Source organism: Oncorhynchus tshawytscha, unplaced genomic scaffold (genome assembly GCF_018296145.1).
Source record: "Oncorhynchus tshawytscha isolate Ot180627B unplaced genomic scaffold, Otsh_v2.0 Un_contig_1772_pilon_pilon, whole genome shotgun sequence".
Lineage (NCBI taxonomy): Eukaryota > Metazoa > Chordata > Actinopteri > Salmoniformes > Salmonidae > Oncorhynchus > Oncorhynchus tshawytscha.
The window spans coordinates 7,478-30,000 of NW_024608668.1; the positions used below are offsets into that span (position 1 = coordinate 7,478).

General features: G+C 48.1%; 1 pseudogene; it reads right to left on the bottom strand.

Annotated features, from left to right (window-relative positions):
* Positions 1-1,308: 1,308 nt before the first annotated feature.
* The window catches only part of LOC112249420, a 42,473-nt pseudogene continuing 21,258 nt past the window's right edge, over positions 1,309-22,523 (bottom strand).

Consider the following 22,523-nt stretch of genomic DNA (forward strand, 5'->3'; position numbering starts at 1 on the left):
AGAGATAAGGGGAGGAAGTAGCATTAGAGATAAGGAGAGGAAGTAGCATTAGAGATAAGGAGAAGAAGTGGCATTAGAGATAAGGAGAAGAAGTGGCATTAGAGATAAGGGGAGGAAGTAGCATTAGAGATAAGGAGAAGAAGTGGCATTAGAGATAAGGGGAGGAAGTAGCATTAGAGATAAGGGGAGGAAGTAGCATTAGAGCTAAGGAGAAGAAGTAGCATTAGAGATAAGGGGAGGAAGTAGCATTAGAGCTAAGGAGAAGAAGTGGCATTAGAGATAAGGCAAGGAAGTAGCATTAGAGCTAAGGAGAAGAAGTGGCATTAGAGATAAGGCAAGGAAGTAGCATTAGAGCTAAGGAGAAGAAGTGGCATTAGAGATAAGGGGAGGAAGTAGCATTAGAGATAAGGGAGGAAGTAGCATTAGAGCTAAGGAGAAGAAGTGGCATTAGAGATAAGGGGAGGAAGTAGCATTAGAGATAAGGAGAGGAAGTAGCATTAGAGATAAGGAGAAGAAGTAGCATTAGAGATAAGGGGAGGAAGTAGCATTAGAGATAAGGGGAGGAAGTAGCATTAGAGATAAGGAGAGGAAGTAGCATTAGAGATAAGGAGAAGAAGTAGCATTAGAGATAAGGGGAGGAAGTAGCATTAGAGATAAGGAGAAGAAGTAGCATTAGAGATAAGGGGAGGAAGTAGAATTAGAGATAAGGGGAGGAAGTAGCATTAGAGATAAGGCAAGGAAGTAGCATTAGAGATAAGGAGGAAGTAGCATTAGAGATAAGGCGAGGAAGTAGTATTAGAGTTAAGGGGAGGAAGTAGCATTAGAGATAAGGGGAGGAAGTAGCATTAGAGATAAGGGAGTAAGTAGCATTAGAGATAAGGGGAGGAAGTAGTATTAGAGATAAGGGGAGGAAGTAGCATTAGAGATAAGGGGAGGAAGTAGCATTAGAGATAAGGGGAGGAAGTAGCATTAGATATAAGGGGAGGAAGTAGCATTAGAGATAAGGGGAGGAAGTAGCATTACTTAAGAGACACACCCTATCTCCTCAGCCTTCAAATTAAGTGGACACTTCTGATGACGTATCATGACGTCTGACGAGTTGACACTTGCTGGGCGAGGGGGCGAGGGAGGAAGGAATTATTTTTAAATGAATCACCCTTGCCCGGAAAGATTGGTTCTTACGTTTATGTAGTACTAGTTCCTACCTGTCCGTCCATCCTTACGGTCCCCCCAGTCAGACAGCAGGTCGCTGATTCTGTAGTATCCAGAGAAGATTGGTTCCTACGTTTATGTAATACTAGTTCCTACCTGTCCGTCCGTCCTTACGGTCCCCCCACAGTCAGACAGCAGGTCGCTGATGCTGTAGTATCCAGAGAAGCTCCAGACACACGTCTCCAGGTCCAGACTGTTATAGAAACCCAGGAGAGAGCTCCGTCCTGGGCTATGCTGTTCCGGAGGTGAGACCCTCCCACCACGCCGGTCACGGCCACCCCAGCCGAGGTGAGCCCCAGACGGGTAGCGCTGGCATCGCCTGGCCCCCCCTGGAGGTTGGAGCAACGGTGGTTCCCCAACCGAGAGGGGTCGTGGTTCAGGGTTAGTGCCAGGTTGGAAAGGGGACGGGTGGAGATGAACGGCAGCATACCTGGGGAGAGACAGGCGAGGGGTTAGACCCAGAGGGGTCAAAGGTTGGAGGTCAGGTATGGTGTCAATGTGACCGATTGTGGTTGAGTGATCAAAAAAGGGGAGAGGTGAGAGGTGAGAGTTCAAAGGGGAGAGGTGAGAGCTGAGAGTTCAAAGGGGAGAGGTGAGAGCTGAGAGTTCAAAGGGGAGAGGTGAGGGGAGAGAGTTCAAAGGCGAGAGGTAAGGGGTGAGGGGTCAGGGGTGAGAGGTGAGAGTTCAAAGTTGAGAGGTGAGGGGTCAGGGTCAATTGAGAGGTCAAGGATAGGGCCAGGATGGAAAGAGGACAGCTGGTGATGTGATGGGTGAGAGTTAAAAGTTTAGGGGTCAAAGGCGTGAGGTCAGGTACCATCTACATGTGGCATAGTGACGGTTAGCCTGATGAGGTTGGGGTGCTGTGGGTCGTCTGGTCCAGTGTAGCGGATCTTAGCAGAGAACGGTTCAGCCCCAATCGCCCCAGGGGTATGAGGAGGGCACAGACCTGTAAGAGGACATGACAATAACTTTTAGGGTGACACAATAACTAGGGAGGGCAGAGGGCAGAGACATGGGGATGAAAGGAGAACAACAGTTAGGATATACTGTAATGTAGCCTACTGCATCTAGTCTGAAGCAGAGACTTTTATTTTCTCTTATTTCACTTATACTACTCACCCTCCTCCATGCTGACCTCCACCTGAGGGCTAGTCAGCCCCAGTCCTCCCCGTCCCGGAGTGCTCACAGCTCGGGCAGAGCACTGCACCCTGGCCCCTGCCTGAAGGTAAACAGCATCAAGCAGCATGGACCTGGTGGAGGAAAGGAAAGGGATCAACTCTAACCTGGTGGAGGAAAGGAAAGGGCTCAACTCTAACCTGGTGGAGGAAAGGAAAGGGCTCAGCTCTAATCTCGTGGAGGAAAGGAAAGGGCTCAACTCTAACCTGATGGAGGAAAGGAAAGGGCTCAACTCTAACCTGGTGGAGGAAAGGAAAGGGCTCAACTCTAACCTGGTGGAGGAAAGGAAAGGAAAGGGCTCAACTCTAACCTGGTGGAGGAAAGGAAAGGGCTCAGCTCTAACCTGGTGGAGGAAAGGAAAGGGCTCAACTCTAACCTGGTGGAGGAAAGGAAAGGGCTCAACTCTAACCTGGTGGAGGAAAGGAAAGGGCTCAACTCTAACCTGGTGGAGGAAAGGAAAGGGCTCAACTCTAACCTGGCGGAGGAAAGGAAAGGGCTCAACTCTAACCTGGTGGAGGAAAGGAAAGGGCTCAACTCTAACCTGGTGGAGGAAAAGAAAGGAAAGGGCTCAACTCCAACCTGGTGGAGGAAGGAAAGGAAAGGGCTCAACTCTAACCTGGTGGAGGAAAGGAAAGGAAAGGGCTCAACTCTAACCTGGTGGAGGATAGGAAAGGAAAGGGCTCAACTCTAACCTGGTGGAGGAAAGGATAGGGCTCAACTCTAACCTGGTGGAGGAAAGAAAAGGGCTCAACTCTAACCTGATGGAGGAAAGGAAAGGGCTCAACTCTAACCTGGTGGAGGAAAGGAAAAGGCTCAACTCTAACCTGGTGGAGGAAAGGAAAGGGCTCAACTCTAACCTGGTGGAGGAAAGGAAAGGGCTCAACTCTAACCTGGTGGAGGAAAGGAAAGGGCTCAACTCTAACCTGGTGGAGGAAAGGAAAGGGCTCAACTCTAACCTGGTGGAGGAAAGGAAAGGGCTCAACTCGAAACTGGTGGAGGAAAGGGCTCAACTCTAACCTGGTGGAGGAAAGGAAAGGAAAAGGCTCAACTCTAACCTGGTGGAGGAAAGGAAAGGAAAGGGCTCAACTCTAACCTGATGGAAGGAAAGGAAAGGAAAGGGCTCAACTCTAACCTGATGGAAGGAAAGGAAAGGAAAAGGCTCAACTCTAACCTGGTGGAGGAAAGGAAAGGGCTCAACTCTAACCTGGTGGAGGAAAGGAAAGGGCTCAACTCTAACCTGGTGGAGGAAAGGAAAGGGCTCAACTCTAACCTGGTGGAGGAAAGGAAAGGGCTCAACTCTAACCTGGTGGAGGAAAGGAAAGGGCTCAACTCTAACCTGGTGGAGGAAAGGAAAGGGCTCAACTCTAACCTGGTGGAGGAAAGGAAAGGGCTCAACTCTAACCTGGTGGAGGAAAGGAAAAGGCTCTACTCTAACCTGGTGGAGGAAAAGAAAGGAAAGGGCTCAACTCTAACCTGGTGGAGGAAGGAAAGGAAAGGGCTCAACTCTAAACTGGTGGAGGAAAGGAAAGGGCTCAACTCTAACCTGGTGGTGGAAAGAAAAGGGCTCAACTCTAACCTGGTGGAGGAAAGAAAAGGGCTCAACTCTAACCTGGTGGTGGAAAGAAAAGGCTCAACTCTAACCTGGTGGAGGAAAGGAAAGGAAAGGGCTCAACTCTAACCTGGTGGAGGAAAGGAAAGGGCTCCACTCTAACCTGGTGGAGGAAAGGAAAGGGCTCAACTCTAACCTGGTGGAGGAAAGGAAAGGGCTCAACTCTAACCTGGTGGAGGAAAGGAAAGGGAGGGCTCAACTCTAACCTGGTGGAGGAAAGGAAAGGAAAGGGCTCAACTCTAACCTGGTGGAGGAAAGGAAAGGGCTCAACTCTAACCTGGTGGAGGAAAGGAAAGTTCTCAACTCTACCTGGTGGAGGAAAGGAAAGGGCTCAACTCTAACCTGGTGGAGGAAAGGAAAAGGCTCAACTCTAACCTGGTGGAGGAAAGGAAAGGAAAGGGCTCTAATCTAACCTGGTGGAGGAAAGGAAAGGACTCAACTCTAACCTGGTGGAGGAAAGGAAAGGGCTCAACTCTAACCTGGTGGAGGAAAGGAAAGGGCTCAACTCTAACCTGGTGGAGGAAAAGAAAGGAAAGGGCTTAACTCTAACCTGGTGGAGGAAAGGAAAGGGCTCAACTCTAACCTGATGGAAGATAGGAAAGGAAAGGGCTCAACTCTAACCTGGTGGAGGAAAGGGCTCAACTCTAACCTGGTGGAGGAAGGAAAGGAAAGGGCTCAACTCTAACCTGATGGAAGGAAAGGAAAGGGCTCCACTCTAACCTGGTGGAGGAAAGGAAAGGAAAGGGCTCAACTCTAACCTGGTGGAGGAAAGGAAAGGGCTCAACTCTAACCTGGTGGAGGAAAGGAAAGGGCTCAACTCTAACCTGATGGAGGAAAGGAAAGGGCTCAACTCTAACCTGGACGAGGAAAGGAAAGGGCTCAACTCTAACCTGGACGAGGAAAGGAAAGGGCTCAACTCTAACCTGGTGGAGGAAAGGAAAGGGCTCAACTCTAACCTGGTGGAGGAAATGAAAGGGCTCAACCCTAACCTGGTGGAGGAAATGAAAGGGCTCCACTCTACCTGGTGGAGGAAAGGAAAGGACTCAACTCTACCTGGTGGAGGAAAGGAAAGGGCTCAACTCTAACCTGGTGGAGGAAAGGAAAGGGCTCAACTCTAACCTGGACGAGGAAAGGAAAGGGCTCAACTCTAACCTGGACGAGGAAAGGAAAGGGCTCAACTCTAACCTGGTGGAGGAAAGGAAAGGGCTCAACTCTAACCTGGTGGAGGAAATGAAAGGGCTCCACTCTACCTGGTGGAGGAAAGGAAAGGACTCAACTCTACCTGGTGGAGGAAAGGAAAGGGCTCAACTCTAACCTGGTGGAGGAAAGGAAAGGGCTCAACTCTAACCTGGTGGAGGAAAGGAAAGGGCTCAACTCTAACCTGGTGGAGGAAAGGAAAGGAAAGGGCTCAACTCTAACCTGATGGAGGAAAGGAAAGGGCTCAACTCTAACCTGGTGGAGGAAAGGAAAGGGCTCAACTCTAACCTGGTGGAGGAAAGGAAAGGGCTCAACTCTAACCTGGTGGAGGAAAGGAAAGGGCTCCACTCTAACCTGGTGGAGGAAAGGAAAGGGCTCAACTCTACCTGGTGGAGGAAAGGAAAGGGCTCAACTCTAACCTGGTGGAGGAAAGGAAAGGGCTCAACTCTAACCTGGTGGAGGAAAGGAAAGGGCTCAACTCTAACCTGGTGGAGGAAAGGAAAGGGCTCCACTCTAACCTGGTGGAGGAAAGGAAAGGGCTCAACTCTAACCTGGTGGAGGAAAGGAAAGGGCTCAACTCTAACCTGGTGGAGGAAAGGAAAGGGCTCAACTCTACCTGGTGGAGGAAAGGGCTCAACTCTAACCTGGTGGAGGAAATGAAAGGGCTCAACTCTAACCTGGTGGAGGAAAGGAAAGGGCTCAACTCTACCTGGTGGAGGAAAGTGCTCAACTCTAACCTGGTGGAGGAAAGGGCTCAACTCTAACCTGGTGGAGGAAAGGAAAGGGCTCAACTCTAACCTGGTGGAGGAAAGGAAAAGGGCTCAACTCTAACCTGGTGGAGGAAAGGAAAGGGCTCAACTCTAACCTGGTGGAGGAAAGGAAAGGGCTCAACTCTAACCTGGTGGAGGAAAGGAAAGGGCTCAACTCTAACCTAGTGGAGGAAAGGAAAGGTGCATTCATTCACAACCTCATGTTGCATTAACTTTCAAAGCAGATTCCCTGTTACCTGTCTTTCCCCTTTCTACATGTTACATACTGGTCATTTAGCAGACGCTCTTATCCAGGGTAACTTACTCTATATAGTTAGTGCTTTCAACTTAAGGTAGCTAGGTGAGACAAACTCATATCACAGTCATTGTAACGAAAGCTCTCCTCAACGAAGCAGCTATCAGTAAAGACAGAGCTTGTAAGAATAAGGTGCAGCTGTGTTAGCAGTTTATTTCAGGGCCTTTCTTGGATTCTGAACCTGGTAGAGGTGAGGAAGGTCCCAGCGTCAAGCTCCTCGGTGGGCTCGCTACACCATCAGGAGTCCCTGGGGACCCCAGGAGCCAGCGGTACTCTGTCAGTGTGTTGTTGATACCCTCGGAGACGCAGAGAGACAAGGTACGACTATAGTCTGGGTAGCGGGGTCACAGGCCTGAAAGGCGGGTGGGGGAGGGGTACAACACACAGTTACCATGGAGATATTTGGGGTTTCCCAACCATATATGGTCCTAAGGTGCATTCAGAAAGTATTCAGACCCCCTTCACTTTCTCCACATTTTGTTACCTTACAGCCTTATTCTAAAATGGATTAAATAAAACAATTTCCATCTACACTCAATAGCCAATAATTACAAAGCCAAAACAGGTGTTTAGAAATGTTTGCAAATGTATTACTTATTTATTTACATAAGTATTCAGACCTTATGCTATGAGACTCGAAATTGAGCTCAGGTGCATCCTGTTTCCATTGATCATCCTTGAGATTGGAGTCCACCTGTGGTAAATTCAATTGATTGGACATAATTTGGAAAGGCACACAACCTGTCTGTATAAGGTCCCACAGTTGAGAGTCTATGTCAGAGCAAAAACCAAGACATGAGGTGGAAGAGGTGAGGTGTCCATAGAGCTCTTGAGACAGGATTGTGTCGAGGCACAGATCTGGGTAAGGGTACGAAAACATTTATGCAGCATTGAAGGTCCCCAAGAACAGTGGCCTCCATCATTTTATTTGTATTTATTTTTTATACCCCCTTTTTCTCCCCAAAGGACAAGGGAGGCGAAGGTCGTGTCATGCGTCCTCTGTAACAAACCAAACCGCGCTTCTTAAAACCCGCCCTCTTAATCTGGAAGACACCTGCGCCAGTGTGTTTTGAGGAAACACCGTTCAACTGACAACCGGCGTCAGCCTGCAGGCGCCCTGCCCGCCACAAGGAGGCGCTACAAGCGCAATGAGCCAAGTAAATACCCCCAGCAAAACCCTCCCCTAACCCGGACGGTGCTGGGCCAAACCCTCCCCTAACCCGGACGGTGCTGGGCCAAACCCTCCCTAACCCGGACGACGCTGGGCCAAACCTCCCTAACCCCCCTAACCCAGACGGCGCTGGGCCAAACCCTCCCCTAACCCGGGACGGCACTGGGCCAAACCCTCCCCTAACCCGGACGACGCTGGGCCAAACCCTCCCCTAACCCGGACGGCGCTGGGCCAATTGTGTGCCACCCTATGGGACTCCTGATCACGGCCGGTTGTGATACAAACTGGGATCGAACCCAGGTCTGTAGTGACGCCTCTAGCACTGCGATTCAGTGCCTTAGACTGCTGCACCACTCGGGAGACCGAGCTCCATCATTCTTTAATGGAAGAAGTTTGGAACCACCAAGACTCTTCCTAGAGCTGGCCGCCTGGACTAACTAAGCAATCGGGGGAGAAGGGCCTTGGTCAGGGAGGTGACCAAGAACACGATGGTCACTCTAACAGAGCTCCAGAGTTCCTCTGTGGAGATGGGAGAACCTTCCTGAAGGAGAACCATCTCTGCAGCACTCCACCAATCAGGCCTTTATGGTAGAGTGGCCAGACGGAAGCCACTCCTCAGTAAAAGGCACATGACAGACCGCTTGGAGTTTGCCAAAAGGCATCTAGAGGACTCGAAGACCATGAGAAACAAGATTCTCTGATCTGATGAAACCAAGATTGAACTCTTTGGCCTGAATGCCAAGCGTCACGTCTGGAGGAAACCTGGCAGCATCCCTTCGGTGAAGCATGGTGGTGGCAGCATCATGCTGTAGGGATGTATTTCAGCGACAGGGACTGGGAGACTAGTCAGGATCGACGGAAAGATGAACAGAGCAAAGTACAAAGAGATCCTTGATTAAAAAATGTGGATTTGGATATTGGATATTGTGTGTAGATTGTTGAGAAAATAAAACAAATTTTATCAATTTTAGAATAAGGCTGTAACGTAACTGAATGTAGAAAAGGTCAAGGGGTCTGAATACTTTCTGAATGCGCTGTATTCAGGAACTCACCGTCACACACACAAGGGGGTACCCGGTGGGGGGGTGGGGGCTGGTTGGGGTTGAGGCGAGAGTTGGGTCATCATAGACCAGTAAGGACACCACGAGGGGTACAGCAGGGAACGTGATGCCCCCCACATCACTCCCCTCCTTCTCCTCAATGAACACTGTCGCCTTGGTCACCTGGAGGAGGGAGGCAAAAAACAGATGCAAAGTCTTTTATCCATCCTGTGGTCTCTACTGGTCTCTGCTGGTCTCTACTGGTCTCTACTGGTTTCTACTGGACTCTACTGGTCTCTGCTGGTCTCTACTAGTCTCTACTGGTCTCTACTGGTCTCTACTGGTCTCCACTAGTCTCTACTGGTCTCTACTGGTCTCTACTAATCTCTACTGGTCTCTACTGGTCTCTACTAGTCTCTACTGGTCTCTACTGGTCTCTACTAGTCTCTACTGGTCTCTACTAGTCTCTACTGGTCTCTACTGGTCTCTACTGGTCTCTACTGGTCTCTACTCGTCTCACCTGGTCTCACCTGGTCTCTGCTGGTCTCTACTGGTCTCTACTATTCTCTACTGGTCTCTGCTGGTCTCTACTGGTCTCTACTAGTCTCTGCTGGCCTCTACAGGTCTCTACTGGTCTCTTCTGGTCTCTACTAGTCTCTACTGGTCTCTGCTGGTCTCTACTGGTCTCTACAAGTCTCTACTGGTCTCTACTAGTCTCTACTAATCTCTACTGGTCTCTACTGGTCTCTACTAGTCTCTACTGGTCTCTACTGGTCTCTACTAGTCTCTACTAGTCTCTACTGGTCTCTACTAGTCTCTACTGGTCTCTACTGGTCTCCACTGGTCTCTACTAGATTATATTGGTCTCTACTAGTCTCTACTGGTCTCTACTGGTCTCTACTAGATTATATTGGTCTCTACTAGACTCTACTGGTCTTTACTGGTCTCTGCTAGTCTCTACTGGTCTCTAATGGTCTTTACTAGTCTCTACAGGTCTTTACTGGTCTCTGCTAGTCTCTACTGGTCTCTACTAGTCTCTACTAGTCTCTACTGGTCTCTACTGGTCTCTACTAGTCTTTACGGGTCTCTATTGGTCTCTGATAGTCTCTACAGGTCTTTACTGGTCTCTGCTAGTCTCTACTGGTCTCTACTGGTCTCTACTGGTCTCTACTAGATTATATTGGTCTCTACTAGTCTCTACTGGTCTCTACTGTTCTCTACTAGACTCTACTGGTCTCTACTAGTCTTTACTGGTCTCTATGGGACTATACGGGACTCTACTGGTCTCTACAGGTCTCTACTGGTATCTACTGGTCTCTACTGGTCTCTACTAGACTCTACTGGTCTCTACTAGTCTCTACTAGTCTGTACTGGTCTGTAATGGTCTGTAATGGTCTCTACTAGACTCTACTGGCCTCTACTGGCCTCTACTAGATTCTACTGGTCTCTACTGGTCTGTAATGGACTCTACTAGATTCTACTGGTCTCTACTAGATTCTACTGGTCTCTACTGGACTCTACTAGATTCTACTGGTCTCTACTAGATTCTACTGGTCTCTACTAGATTCTACTGGACTCTTCTAGATTCTACTGGTCTCTACTAGATCATACTGGTCTCTACTAGATTCTATGGGTCTCTACTAGATTCTACTGGTCTCTACTAGATTCTACTGGACTCTATTAGATTCTACTAGTCTCTACTAGATTCTACTGGTCTCTACTGGACTCTTCTGATCTCTACTCAACAATTGACTTTCATCAGCTTAATCACAGAGTTAGATGTTCAACTAAATTGGAGTGATTTTGGATTTGGTTTGGTGTCTCACCTGTCTCATGTCTCTCACCTGTGTGTCAGCCACCATATGTTGGTCAGGTGTGAGCTGTAGGGTAAAGGTCTCTCTCATCTCTCCCTCCTCGTCATACAGAACCTCCACCTCTACCAGATGCTCTGTCTGGCCCTCAGAAAACACCAGCTCTGGGGAAACGGGCAAACAGCAAGTTACAGTTGTTTGTTTTTATAGTTGTAGATTTTTTTCATATTTCGGAAATCGATACTCTCTCTATATTGTGTACCACTCTTTCACTCTCTTTCTCTCGATTATCTCTCCCCCTCCTCCCCTCTCTTCCCCCTCCTCCCCTCTCTTCCCCTCCTAGCCCTCCTCCCCTCCCCCTCCTGCCCTCTCTTCCCCCTCCTCCCCTCTCTCCCCCTCCTCCCCTCTCTTTCCCCCCTCCCCTCCTCCCCCTCTTTCCCCTCCTCCCCTCTCTTCCCCCTCCCCTCTCTCCCCCTCCTCCCTCTCTTCCCCCGCCCCTCTCTCCCCTCCCCTCTCTCCCCCTCCCCTCTCTTCCCCTCCTCCCTCTCTTCCCCCTCCCCTCTCTCCCCTCCTCCCTCTCTTCCCCCCGCCCCTCTCTCCCCCTCCCCTCTCTCCCCCTCCCCTCTCTTCCCCTCCTCCCCTCTCTTCCCCTCCCCTCTCTTCCCCCTCCCCCTCTCTTCCCCTCCTCCCCTCTCTTCCCCCTCCCCTCTCTTCCCCTCCTCCCCTCTCTTCCAACCTCCCCTCTCTCCCCCTTCTCCCCTCTCTTCCCCCTCTCTCCCCCCTCCCCTCTCTTCCCCTCCTCCCCTCTCTTGCCCCTCCTCACCCTGTGACAGAGGGTTGTAGTCTTGTCCAGAGTGGGCAGAGCCATCTTTAGTGTGCACACGCACTACCGACACCCTGGAGACGTCGCCATGGCGCCGCACGGCAACCCTCAGCACGGTTATCTCGCCGTGGGCAACCGGCTCACTCACCGTGTATCGAGGCTCGGAGAACCTGATCACAGACTCTGGAAATATCAATTAATGAATCAATGAATTAATAAATCAATCAGACATTCAGGCAATCAATCAGGCAATCAGCCACTTAGTCAGTCAATCAGACAATCAGCCAGTCAGTCAATCAATCAATCAGCCAGTCAGTCAGTCAATCAATCAAACAGCCAGTTAGTCAGTCAATCAATCAGCCATTCAGTCAGTAAATCAATCAGGAAATCAGCCAGTCAGTCAATCAATCAGTCAGTCAATCAATGAATCAATAAATCATCAATCAAATCAATAATTTTTCTTACTGTCTCTACTATCAGTGATCCTGATGACTATCTCCTTCTGCTCACCCAGCAACAAGCCCAGATCTGATTGGCTTCTGGGGATTCCGAGGACCAGGCGAAACTCTTCCTCTTCCTCAAACTCTAAGTCGTCAACCAGAGTCACGATACATTGCTGCTCGCGCTCACCTACAGACACACACACACGCACGCACGCACGCACACACACACACACACACACAAACAGTCTTGTACAGCTAACCTTGTGGGGACACACAATTCAGTCCCATTCAAAATCCTATTTTCCCTAACCCCTAAACCTAAACCTAACGCGTACTCTTACCCTAACCCTAACCTTAACCCTAAATCTAACCCTAGCTCCTAACCCTAAAACTAACTCTAGCTCCTAACCCTAAAACTAACCCTAACCCTAGCTCCTAACCCTAGCTCCTAACCCTAGCTTCTAACCCTAGCTCCTAACCCTAAAACTAACCCTAGTTCCTAAACCTAAAACTAACCCTAGTTCCTAACCCTAAAACTAACCAGCTCCTAACCCTAGCTCCTAACCCTAAAACTAACCCTAGCTCCTAACCCTAAAACTAACTCTAGCTCCTAACCTTAAAACTAACCCTAGTTCCTAACCCTAAAACTAACCCTAGCTCCTAACCCTAAAACTAACCCTAGCTCCTAACCCTAACCGTAAAACTAACCCTAGCTCCTAACCCTAGTTCCTAACCCCAAAACTAACCCTAGCTCCTAACCCTAAAACTAACCCTAGTTCCTAACCCTAAAACTAACCCTAGCTCCTAACCCTAGCTCCCAACCCTAAAACTAACCCTAGCTCCTAACCCTAAAACTAACCCTAGTTCCTAACCCTAAAACTAACCCTAGTTCCTAACCCTAAAACTAACCCTAGCTCCTAACCCTAGCTCCCAACCCTAAAACTAACCCTAGTTCCTAACCCTAAAACTAACCCTAGCTCCTAACCCTAGCTCCCAACCCTAAAACTAACCCTAGCTCCTAACCCTAAAACTAACCCTAGCTCCCAACCCTAAAACTAACCCTAGCTCCTAACCCTAAAACTAACCCTAGTTCCTAACCCTAAAACTAACACTAGCTCCTAACCCTAAAACTAACCCTAGCTCCTAACACTAGTTTCTAACCCTAAAACTAACCCTAGCTCCTAACCCAAGTTCCTTATTCTATCCCTAACACTAAAACTAACCCTAGCTCCTAACCCTAGCTCCTAACCCGAGTTCCTAATTCTAACCCTAACACTAATTCTAACCTTAACCCTAAACCCCCTAGAAGTAGCATCTGACCTTGTGGGGACCAACAAAGTTGGTCCCAGTTGGTCCATTTTTTGTTAGTTTACTATTCTTGTAGGGACTTCTGGTCCCCACAAGAATAGTTAAACATGTCCACACACACAAACAAACACACACACACACGTTTATGTGACAAATGGGGACATCAGATGAAAAACAGAAAAATGAGGACACCTTCCAATCTGTCCTGATGTCCATGTGTTTGTACTGTCTCTCTTACCTGGCCTGAAGGTGACGACGGAGTCATCCGTGTCTGGTCTCTCCTCATAGTCCATCATCACCTGGGCGGAACCCTGGCGCGTGTAACATCTGACAACGGAGGTGAGGCCTAGGTCGCCGTCACGGGTTACCACGGCAACCGCCCGTCCGTCGGCCTCGTCCAACCGCAGCTCCACTTCCCTGAACTGCACCCTGGGTACTGAGGCAGAGACAGAGGAACAATGAGATGTTATGAACACGTTATACAGCCTAATGTAGCCACTCTGTAGAGCACAGTATGGACAATGCTAAAAAGTAAGGTATATACTGTGTCTCCTAACTCCTAGAACTCACAATAAGGTATATACTGTGTCTCCTAACTCCTAGAACTCACAATAAGGTGTGTAATGTGTCTCCTAACTCCTAGAACTCACAATAAGGTATATACTGTGTCTCCTAACTCCTAGAACTCCTAGAACTAAGGTATATACTGTGTCTCCTAACTCCTAGAACTCACAATAAGGTATATACTGTGTCTCCTAACTCCTAGAACTCACAATAAGGTGTGTAATGTGTCTCCTAACTCCTAGAACTCCCAATAAGGTATATACTGTGTCTCCTAACTCCTAGAACTCCCAATAAGATGTGTAATGTGTCTCCTAACTCCTAGAACTCACAGTCAGACATGGTGTCATTGATAGTAATGGTAGCCAGGCTAGGTCGTCCTAGTGATGCGTTACTGGACATGCTCAGAACCAGCTGGAAAGACTCCTCCCCCTCCATCACCGGACCACCCAGGTCATCCAAGATGGCCACCTTCACCGTCACCACGGTGATGCCCGGTGGGAAGTCAACACTCTGGCCAATGCCCACGTAGTCCAACCCCGCTTGGAGAAAGAGAGAGGGCGGGGGGGGTGGAGAGAGAGGGGGGGTGGAGAGAGAAAGAGATTTTGATAAACTCCCATATCTACTGGGTGAAATACCACAGTGTTTCATCACAGCAGCAAGATTTGTGACCTGTTGCCACAAGAAAAGGCCAACCAGTGAAGAACAAACACCACTGTAAATACAACCCTTTTGTACTTTAACTATTTGCACATCTTTGCAACACTGTATATAGACATAATATGACATTTGAAATGTCTTTATTCTTTTGGAACTTTTGTGAGTATAATGTTTACTGTTCATTTTTATTTTTTATTTCACTTTTGTTTATTATCTACTTCACTTGCTTTGGCAACAAAAACACATGTTTCCCATGTCAATAAAGCACCTTGAATTGAATTGAGAGAGAGGAGATGGTTGGTGAAAGAGAGGAGGGGGAAGGATAGAAAAAGAGGGGGAGGAGAGAGAGAGAAAGGGGAGGGGAGAAAGTGAGAGGGGGAGGAGAGAGAGAGAAAGGGGAGGGGAGAAAGTGAGAGGGGGTGGAGAAAGGGAGGAGAGGGAGAGAAAGTGAGAGGGGATGCGAGAGAGAGAGAAAGGGGAGGGGAGAAAGTGAGAGGGGGAGGAGAGAGAGAGAAAGGGGAGGGGAGAAAGTGAGAGGGGGATGGTTTAGAAAGGAGAAGGAAGACAAATGGGAAAGAGAAAGTTGAGTGGGAGGGAGGGAGGGAGGGAGGGGGAGGGAGGGAGGGAGGGAGGGAGGGAGGGAGGGAGGGAGGGAGGGAGGGAGGGAGGGAGGGAGGGAGGGAGGGAGGGAGGGAGGGAGATCAAGATTCCAAGACAGAAATAAGAAAGAAAGTTTGAAAAAAGACAGAGAATAAGGGAGGGAAAGAATGAGGAACAGAGACAGAAGAGAGAGAGAGGGAGAAAGAGAGAGAGAGGTAGAGAGGAATTGAGAAAGAGAAAACGAGAGAGAGCGATAGAGAAAGAGAGAGAAATAGAGAAGAGAGAGAGAAGAAAGAGGTAGAGAGAGATTGATAGAGACGAAAGAGAGACAGAGAAGAGAGAGTGAAAGAGAGATAGAAGAGAGATCGATAGAGAAGAGAGACTGAAGAGACACAGAAAGAGAGAGAGCAAAAGTGAAAGATTGATAGAGAAGAAAGAGAGCGAAAGAGAGAGTTAGAGAAGGGAAAGAGAGATAGAGAGAGAGAGAGAGAGAGAGAGAGAAAGAGAGAGAGCAGGAGAGAGAGCAGGAGAGAGAGACAGATGAGTAAGAGAGATAAATAGTGTGTCCTCCTACCCAGAGCGCTGACCGGCTGTGTTGATCGGGAGCGTAGTGTGACTGATGCATTATGGGACAGGTCAGTACCAGACCTCCACACTGAAACCTCCAGGTAACCACAACTCTCATCTACTGAGTACTCTGACCTCCCCAGATACACCACAGGCTCTGGGACAGAGGGAGACCTCATCAGAGATAGTAAATGACACAGGGAAATGTACAGGGAAACTGTAATATTTTAGACTATTTTAGACTGTACACTAACAAAATGTACTGAAACAGAAAAATAACTCTCTCACACACACTCTGCACGCCACGCTACTCACCGTCAGGTGTATGAGGCAGTATGACCACGCGTGTACTGTTATGCTCCGCCATCACCAGCCCCCATGGCATCGCCCAGGGTTACGGCGAAGGTCTCCGCCCCCTCGTATAGCGAGTCGTCGATGACGAGTACACGACACGCCCTCTCGGCATCGCCGCGGTCGAAACGCAGGGCGCTGCGCTGGTCCTCCGGACGAGCGATGTAGTCAGAGTACGACAACACTGTGCTGGGAACTGTTCCTCTGGCTGAGCCTTTGGAGGAGAGAAAGAGACTGGTGCTTTACTCTGAGGAGAAAGAGACTGGTGCTTTACTCTGAGGAGAAAGAGACTGGTGCTTTACTCTGAGGAGAAAGAGACTGGTGCTTTACTCTGAGGAGAAAGAGACTGGTGCTTTACTCTGAGGAGAAAGAGACTGGTGCTTTACACTGAGGAGAAAGAGACTGGTGCTTTACTCTGAGGAGAAAGAGACCAGAGCTTTACACTGAGGAGAAAGAGACTGGTGCTTTACTCTGAGGAGAAAGAGACTGGTGCTTTACTCTGAGGAGAAAGAGACTGGTGCTTTACTCTGAGGAGAAAGAGACTGGTGCTTTACACTGAGGAGAAAGAGACTGGTGCTTTACACTGAGGAGAAAGAGACTGGTGCTTTACACTGAGGAGAAAGAGACTGGTGCTTTACTCTGAGGAGAAAGAGACTGGTGCTTTACTCTGAGGAGAAAGAGACCAGAGCTTTACACTGAGGAGAAAGAGACTGGTGCTTTACACTGAGGAGAAAGAGACCAGAGCTTTACTCTGAGGAGAAAGAGACAGGAAACAAATATCGAAAAAGAAGAAGACATCATTGTTTACCTTCCTGTGTGTAACAGAGGACCGTGAGTTCGTTACTGAGATCTCCAGTCCTCCTGACAGGGATCAAAACCTCTCCAACGTCCTCCTCTACCCTGAACTCTACCTGTGGGATAAACACTACTGACTCTACAGAGAGGAGAGGAGAGGAGGGAGGGAGGGAGGGAGGGAGGGAGGGAGGGAGAGAGGGAGAGAGAGAGAGACACACAAAGGCAGTATTTAAATCGCTAGCAGCTAGTAGAGCTGGAAGGTTAAGGACGGAGGTTAAGACACAATCACAATCTATCATTGTCAACAACAATGTGATCATGATCAATAATGTATTGTTTATGATTTGATGAACCGATACTGTATTGATAATCAATACGTCTTCCCTACCGTCCTCAGGGTCTAGTATCTCCACGGTAACAGAGCTGGACTGTCCAATCAGCGCCATCACCGGTTCAGACAGGACCAATCGGAAGCTTTCGGTACCCTCATACACCTGGTCATCATGGATACGCATCCGCCAGACGGCCTGGGTCTGACCGGGGTTAAACTGCACCTGTCTCGGGGGCGAGGCCTGGTAGTCCTGCCCTCTCTCCGTTGTGATGTCATGCACGCTGACAGCTGGTTTTAGTGATGAAAGGGATTTGTATCGATCAGAGGTGCATTCAACAAGGGAAATAGTTCACAAACGTTAACATATTGCATTTGTTTTGTGTTAGCCACAAACCTTTATATAATAAATACGAATATAGTACAAAACACACAACACAACATGAAGAGAGACCTAAGACAACAGCTTCGCATGGTAGCAACACATGGTAGCAACACATGGTAGCAACACAACATGGTAGCAACACATGACAACACAACATGGTAGCAACACATGACAACACAACATGGTAGCAACACATGACAACACAACATGGTAGCAACACATGACAACACAACATGGTAGCAACACAACACATGACAACACAACATGGTAGCAACACATGACAACACAGCATGGTAGCAACACATGACAACACAACATGGTAGCAACACATGACAACACAACATGGTAGCAACACAACATGGTGGCAACACAACATGGTAGCAACACATGACAACACAACATGGTAGCAACACAACATGGTAGCAACACAACATGGTAGCAACACAACATGGTAGCAACACAACATGGTAGCAACACATGACAACACAACATGGTAGCAACACAACATGGTAGCAACACAACATGGTAGCAACACAACATGGTAGCAACACAACATGGTAGCAACACATGACAACACAACATGGTAGCAACACATGACAACACAACATGGTAGCAACACAACATGGTAGCAACACAACATGGTAGCAACACATGACAACACAACATGGTGGCAACACAACATGGTAGCAACACAACATGGTAGCAACACATGACAACACAACATGGTAGCAACACATGACAACACAACATGGTAGCAACACAACATGGTAGCAACACAACATGGTAGCAACACATGACAACACAACATGGTAGCAACACATGACAACACAACATGGTAGCAACACATGACAACACAACATGGTGGCAACACAACATGGTAGCAACACATGACAACACAACATGGTAGCAACACAACATGGTACCAACACATGGTAGCAACACAACATGGTAGCAACACATGACAACACAACATGGTAGCAACACAACATGGTAGCAACACAACATGGTAGCAACACAACATGGTAGCAACACAACATGGTAGCAACACATGACAACACAACATGGTAGCAACACAACATGGTAGCAACACAACATGGTAGCAACACAACATGGTAGCAACACAACATGGTAGCAACACATGACAACACAACATGGTAGCAACACATGACAACACAACATGGTAGCAACACAACATGGTAGCAACACAACATGGTAGCAACACATGACAACACAACATGGTGGCAACACAACATGGTAGCAACACAACATGGTAGCAACACATGACAACACAACATGGTAGCAACACATGACAACACAACATGGTAGCAACACAACATGGTAGCAACACAACATGGTAGCAACACATGACAACACAACATGGTAGCAACACATGACAACACAACATGGTAGCAACACATGACAACACAACATGGTGGCAACACAACATGGTAGCAACACATGACAACACAACATGGTAGCAACACAACATGGTACCAACACATGGTAGCAACACAACATGGTAGCAACACATGGTACTAACACAACATGACAACACAACATGGTAGCAACACATGACAACACAACATGGTGGCAACACAACATGGTAGCAACACATGACAACACAACATGGTAGCAACACAACATGGTAGCAACACATGACAACACAACATGGTAGCAACACAACATGATAACAACATGGTAGCAACACAACATGGTACCAACACATGGTAGCAACACAACATGGTAGCAACACATGGTACTAACACAACATGACAACACAACATGGTAGCAACACATGGTACTAACACAACATGACAACACAACATGGTAGCAACGCATGGTACCAACACATGGTAGAAACACAACATGGTAGCAACACAACATGGTAGCAACACAACATGGTAGCAACACAACATGGTAGCAACACAACATGGTAGCAAAACAAGATGGTACCAACACATGGTACTAACACAACATGACAACACAACATGGTAGCAACACATGGTACTAACACAACATGGTAACAACGCATGACAACACAACATGGTGGCAACACAACATGGTAGCAACACAACATGGTAGCAACACAACATGGTAGCAACACAACATGGTAGCAAAACAAGATGGTACCAACACATGGTACTAACACAACATGACAACACAACATGGTAGCAACACATGGTACTAACACAACATGACAACACAACATGGTAGCAACGCATGGTACCAACACATGGTAGAAACACAACATGGTAGCAACACAACATGGTAGCAAACACAACATGGTAGCAAAACAAGATGGTACCAACACATGGTACTAACACAACATGACAACACAACATGGTAGCAACACATGGTACTAACACAACATGACAACACAACATGGTAGCAACGCATGACAACACAACATGGTGGCAACACAACATGGTAGCAACACAACATGGTAGCACCACAACATGGTAGCACCACAACATGACAACACAGCATGGTTTGCTGGGGTTCTGCTACGACAACGTTGTGTGGTGGTTGTGTGTTTGCTGGGGTTCTGCTACGACAACGTTGTGTGGTGGTTGTGTGTTTGCTGGGGTTCTGCTACTACAACGTTGTGTGGTGGTTGTGTGTTTGCTGGGGTTCTGCTACGACAACGTTGTGTGGTGGTTGTGTGTTTGCTGGGGTTCTGCTACTACAACGTTGTGTGGTGGTTGTGTGTTTGCTGGGGTTCTGCTACGACAACGTTGTGTGGTGGTTGTGTGTTTGCTGGGGTTCTGCTACTACAACGTTGTGTGGTGGTTGTGTGTTTGCTGGGGTTCTGCTACGACAACGTTGTGTGGTGGTTGTGTGTTTGCTGGGGTTCTGCTACGACAACGTTGTGTGGTGGTTGTGTGTTTGCTGGGGTTCTGCTACGACAACGTTGTGTGGTGGTTGTGTGTTTGCTGGGGTTCTGCTACTACAACGTTGTGTGGTGGTTGTGTGTTTGTGTGTTTGCTGGGGTTCTGCTACTACAACGTTGTGTGGTGGTTGTGTGTTTGCTGGGGTTCTGCTACTACAACGCGTTGTGTGGTGGTTGTGTGTTTGCTGCTACTCACTGACGAAAGACGTCTCCCCCAGATGGCCCCTCCTCATCAGAGTGACCTCTAGAAACTGGGAGCTCTCCTGCACCGTGTAGAGCCGTGTCTCCATGGTAACCCAGGCCCACTGGACCCGGAATGGCTGTTGGGTCACACGGTTTCCTCCTGGCAAATGGAGCATAATAGCACAGATAGAACAAGGAGCCATGTTGTGATGTGATGACAGGAAGCTCAGTGGCCGTCAGTGGGAATAGCTGGTGGGAGTGGGAAGAGCTGGAGGGAGTGGGAATAGCTGGAGGGAGTGGGAATAGCTGGAGGGAGTGGGAATAGCTGGGGGAGTGGGAAGAGCTGGAGGGAGTGGGAATAGCTGGAGGGAGTGGGAATAGCTGGGGGAGTGGGAAGAGCTGGGGGAGTGGGAAGAGCTGGAGGGAGTGGGAATAGCTGGGGGAGTGGGAAGAGCTGGAGGGAGTGGGAATAGCTGGAGGGAGTGGGAATAGCTGGAGGGAGTGGGAATAGCTGGAGGGAGTGGGAATAGCTGGAGGGAGTGGGAATAGCTGGAGGGAGTGGGAATAGCTGGAGTGAGATGGATTTTGGCCGACATTCTGCACATTTTCTCATCGTTGAGCTCAATACAGTTTCCTCTTCCCAAAACTACAATCTGTTACGAACACAATGGACTACGTTTTGTAGATTTTACCCTTTGGTCAAAGTTTAAAATAATTTTGTTATTTAAGAGTGCAAAGGCAAACACTTCACACGGAAGGCCCTAACCCAAATACACTATATATACAAAAGTGGATTCAGCTATTTCAGTTGCTGACAGGTGTATAAAATCAAGCACAAAGCCATGCAATCTCCATAGACACACATTGGCAGTATAATTGCCCTTACTGAAGAGTCTCAGTGACTTTCAATGTGGCACCGTCATAGGATGCTACCTTCCCATCAAAGTCAGTTGGTCAAATTTCTGCCCTGCTAGAGCTGCCCCGGTCAACTGTAGGTGCTGTTATTGTGAAGTGGAAACGTCTAGGAGCAACAACGGCTCAGCAGCGAAGTGGTAGGCCACACAAGCTCACAGAACGGGGCCGTCGAATGCATCGTGTCAACTGTAATGTTTGGTGGAGGAGGAATAATGGTCTGGGAATGTTTTTCATGGTTCAGGCTCCTTAGTTCCAGAAGGGAAATCTTAAAGCCATAGCATACAATGATATTCTAGAAGATTCTGTGATTCCAACTTTGTGGCAACCGTTTGGAGAAGGCCCTTTCCTGTTTCAGCATGACAATGCCCCCGTGCACAAAGCAAGGTCCATTCAGAAATGGTTTGTCGAGATCGGTGTGGAAGAACTTGACAGGCCTGTACAGAGCCCTGACGTCAACCCCATCGAACACCTTTGGGTGAATTGGAACACCGACTACGAGCCTAATCGCCCAACATCAGTGCCCGACCTCACTAATGCTCTTGTGGCTGAATGGGAGCAAGTCCCCACAGCAATGTTCCAACATCTAGTGGAAAACCTTCCCAGAAGAGTGGAGGCTGTTGTAACAGCAATGTTCCAACATCTAGTGGAAAACCTTCCCAGAAGAGAGGAGGCTGTTGTAGCAGCAATGTTCCAACATCTAGTGGAAAGCCTTCCCAGAAGAGTGGAGGCTGTTGTAGCAGCAATGTTCCAACATCTAGTGGAAAGCCTTCCTAGAAGAGTGGAGGCTGTTATAGCAGCAATGTTCCAACATCTAGAGGAAAGCCTTCCCAGAAGAGTGGAGGCTGTTATGGCAGCAATGTTCCTACATCTAGTGGAAAGCCTTCCCAGAAGAGTGGAGGCTGTTATGGCAGCAAAGGGGAACCAACTCCATATTACTGCCCATGATTTCGGAATGAGATGTTCGACGAGCAAGTGTCCACATACTTTTGGTCATGTAGTGTACACGCTAGAATGCGCCAATAAGATCTTGCTAGCTTGTGCTTGGCTCTGCCCACCTCCTTGCTTGTTCTGCCCACTAATGATTCATTTTCTCCTATTGGAAACTAAAGGCTGTGGTCTATCTTGTGTTAATTAAAAAAAATCTTTGATAATAGTAGAGTACACCATGCATTAGAACCAAAACGGCCATTGTTTCAGTCTATTGACTTGCCTAGTTAAATAAAGGTAAATCGTATCTCTGTCTTCTCTCTCTCTTTGTCTGACTAAGGTCAGTCCCAAAGCATGAGACTGCTGAGAAGTTCAGATCAACACCAGAGTCCCAACAGCTGTCTAAATAGATGGTAAATAAACAAAGAGTTGATTGGTTGTTTGCTCTTCTCAATGAGGTACATTCTTTACAAACTGGTGTCATTTTGGGCAACAAACAAGAACAA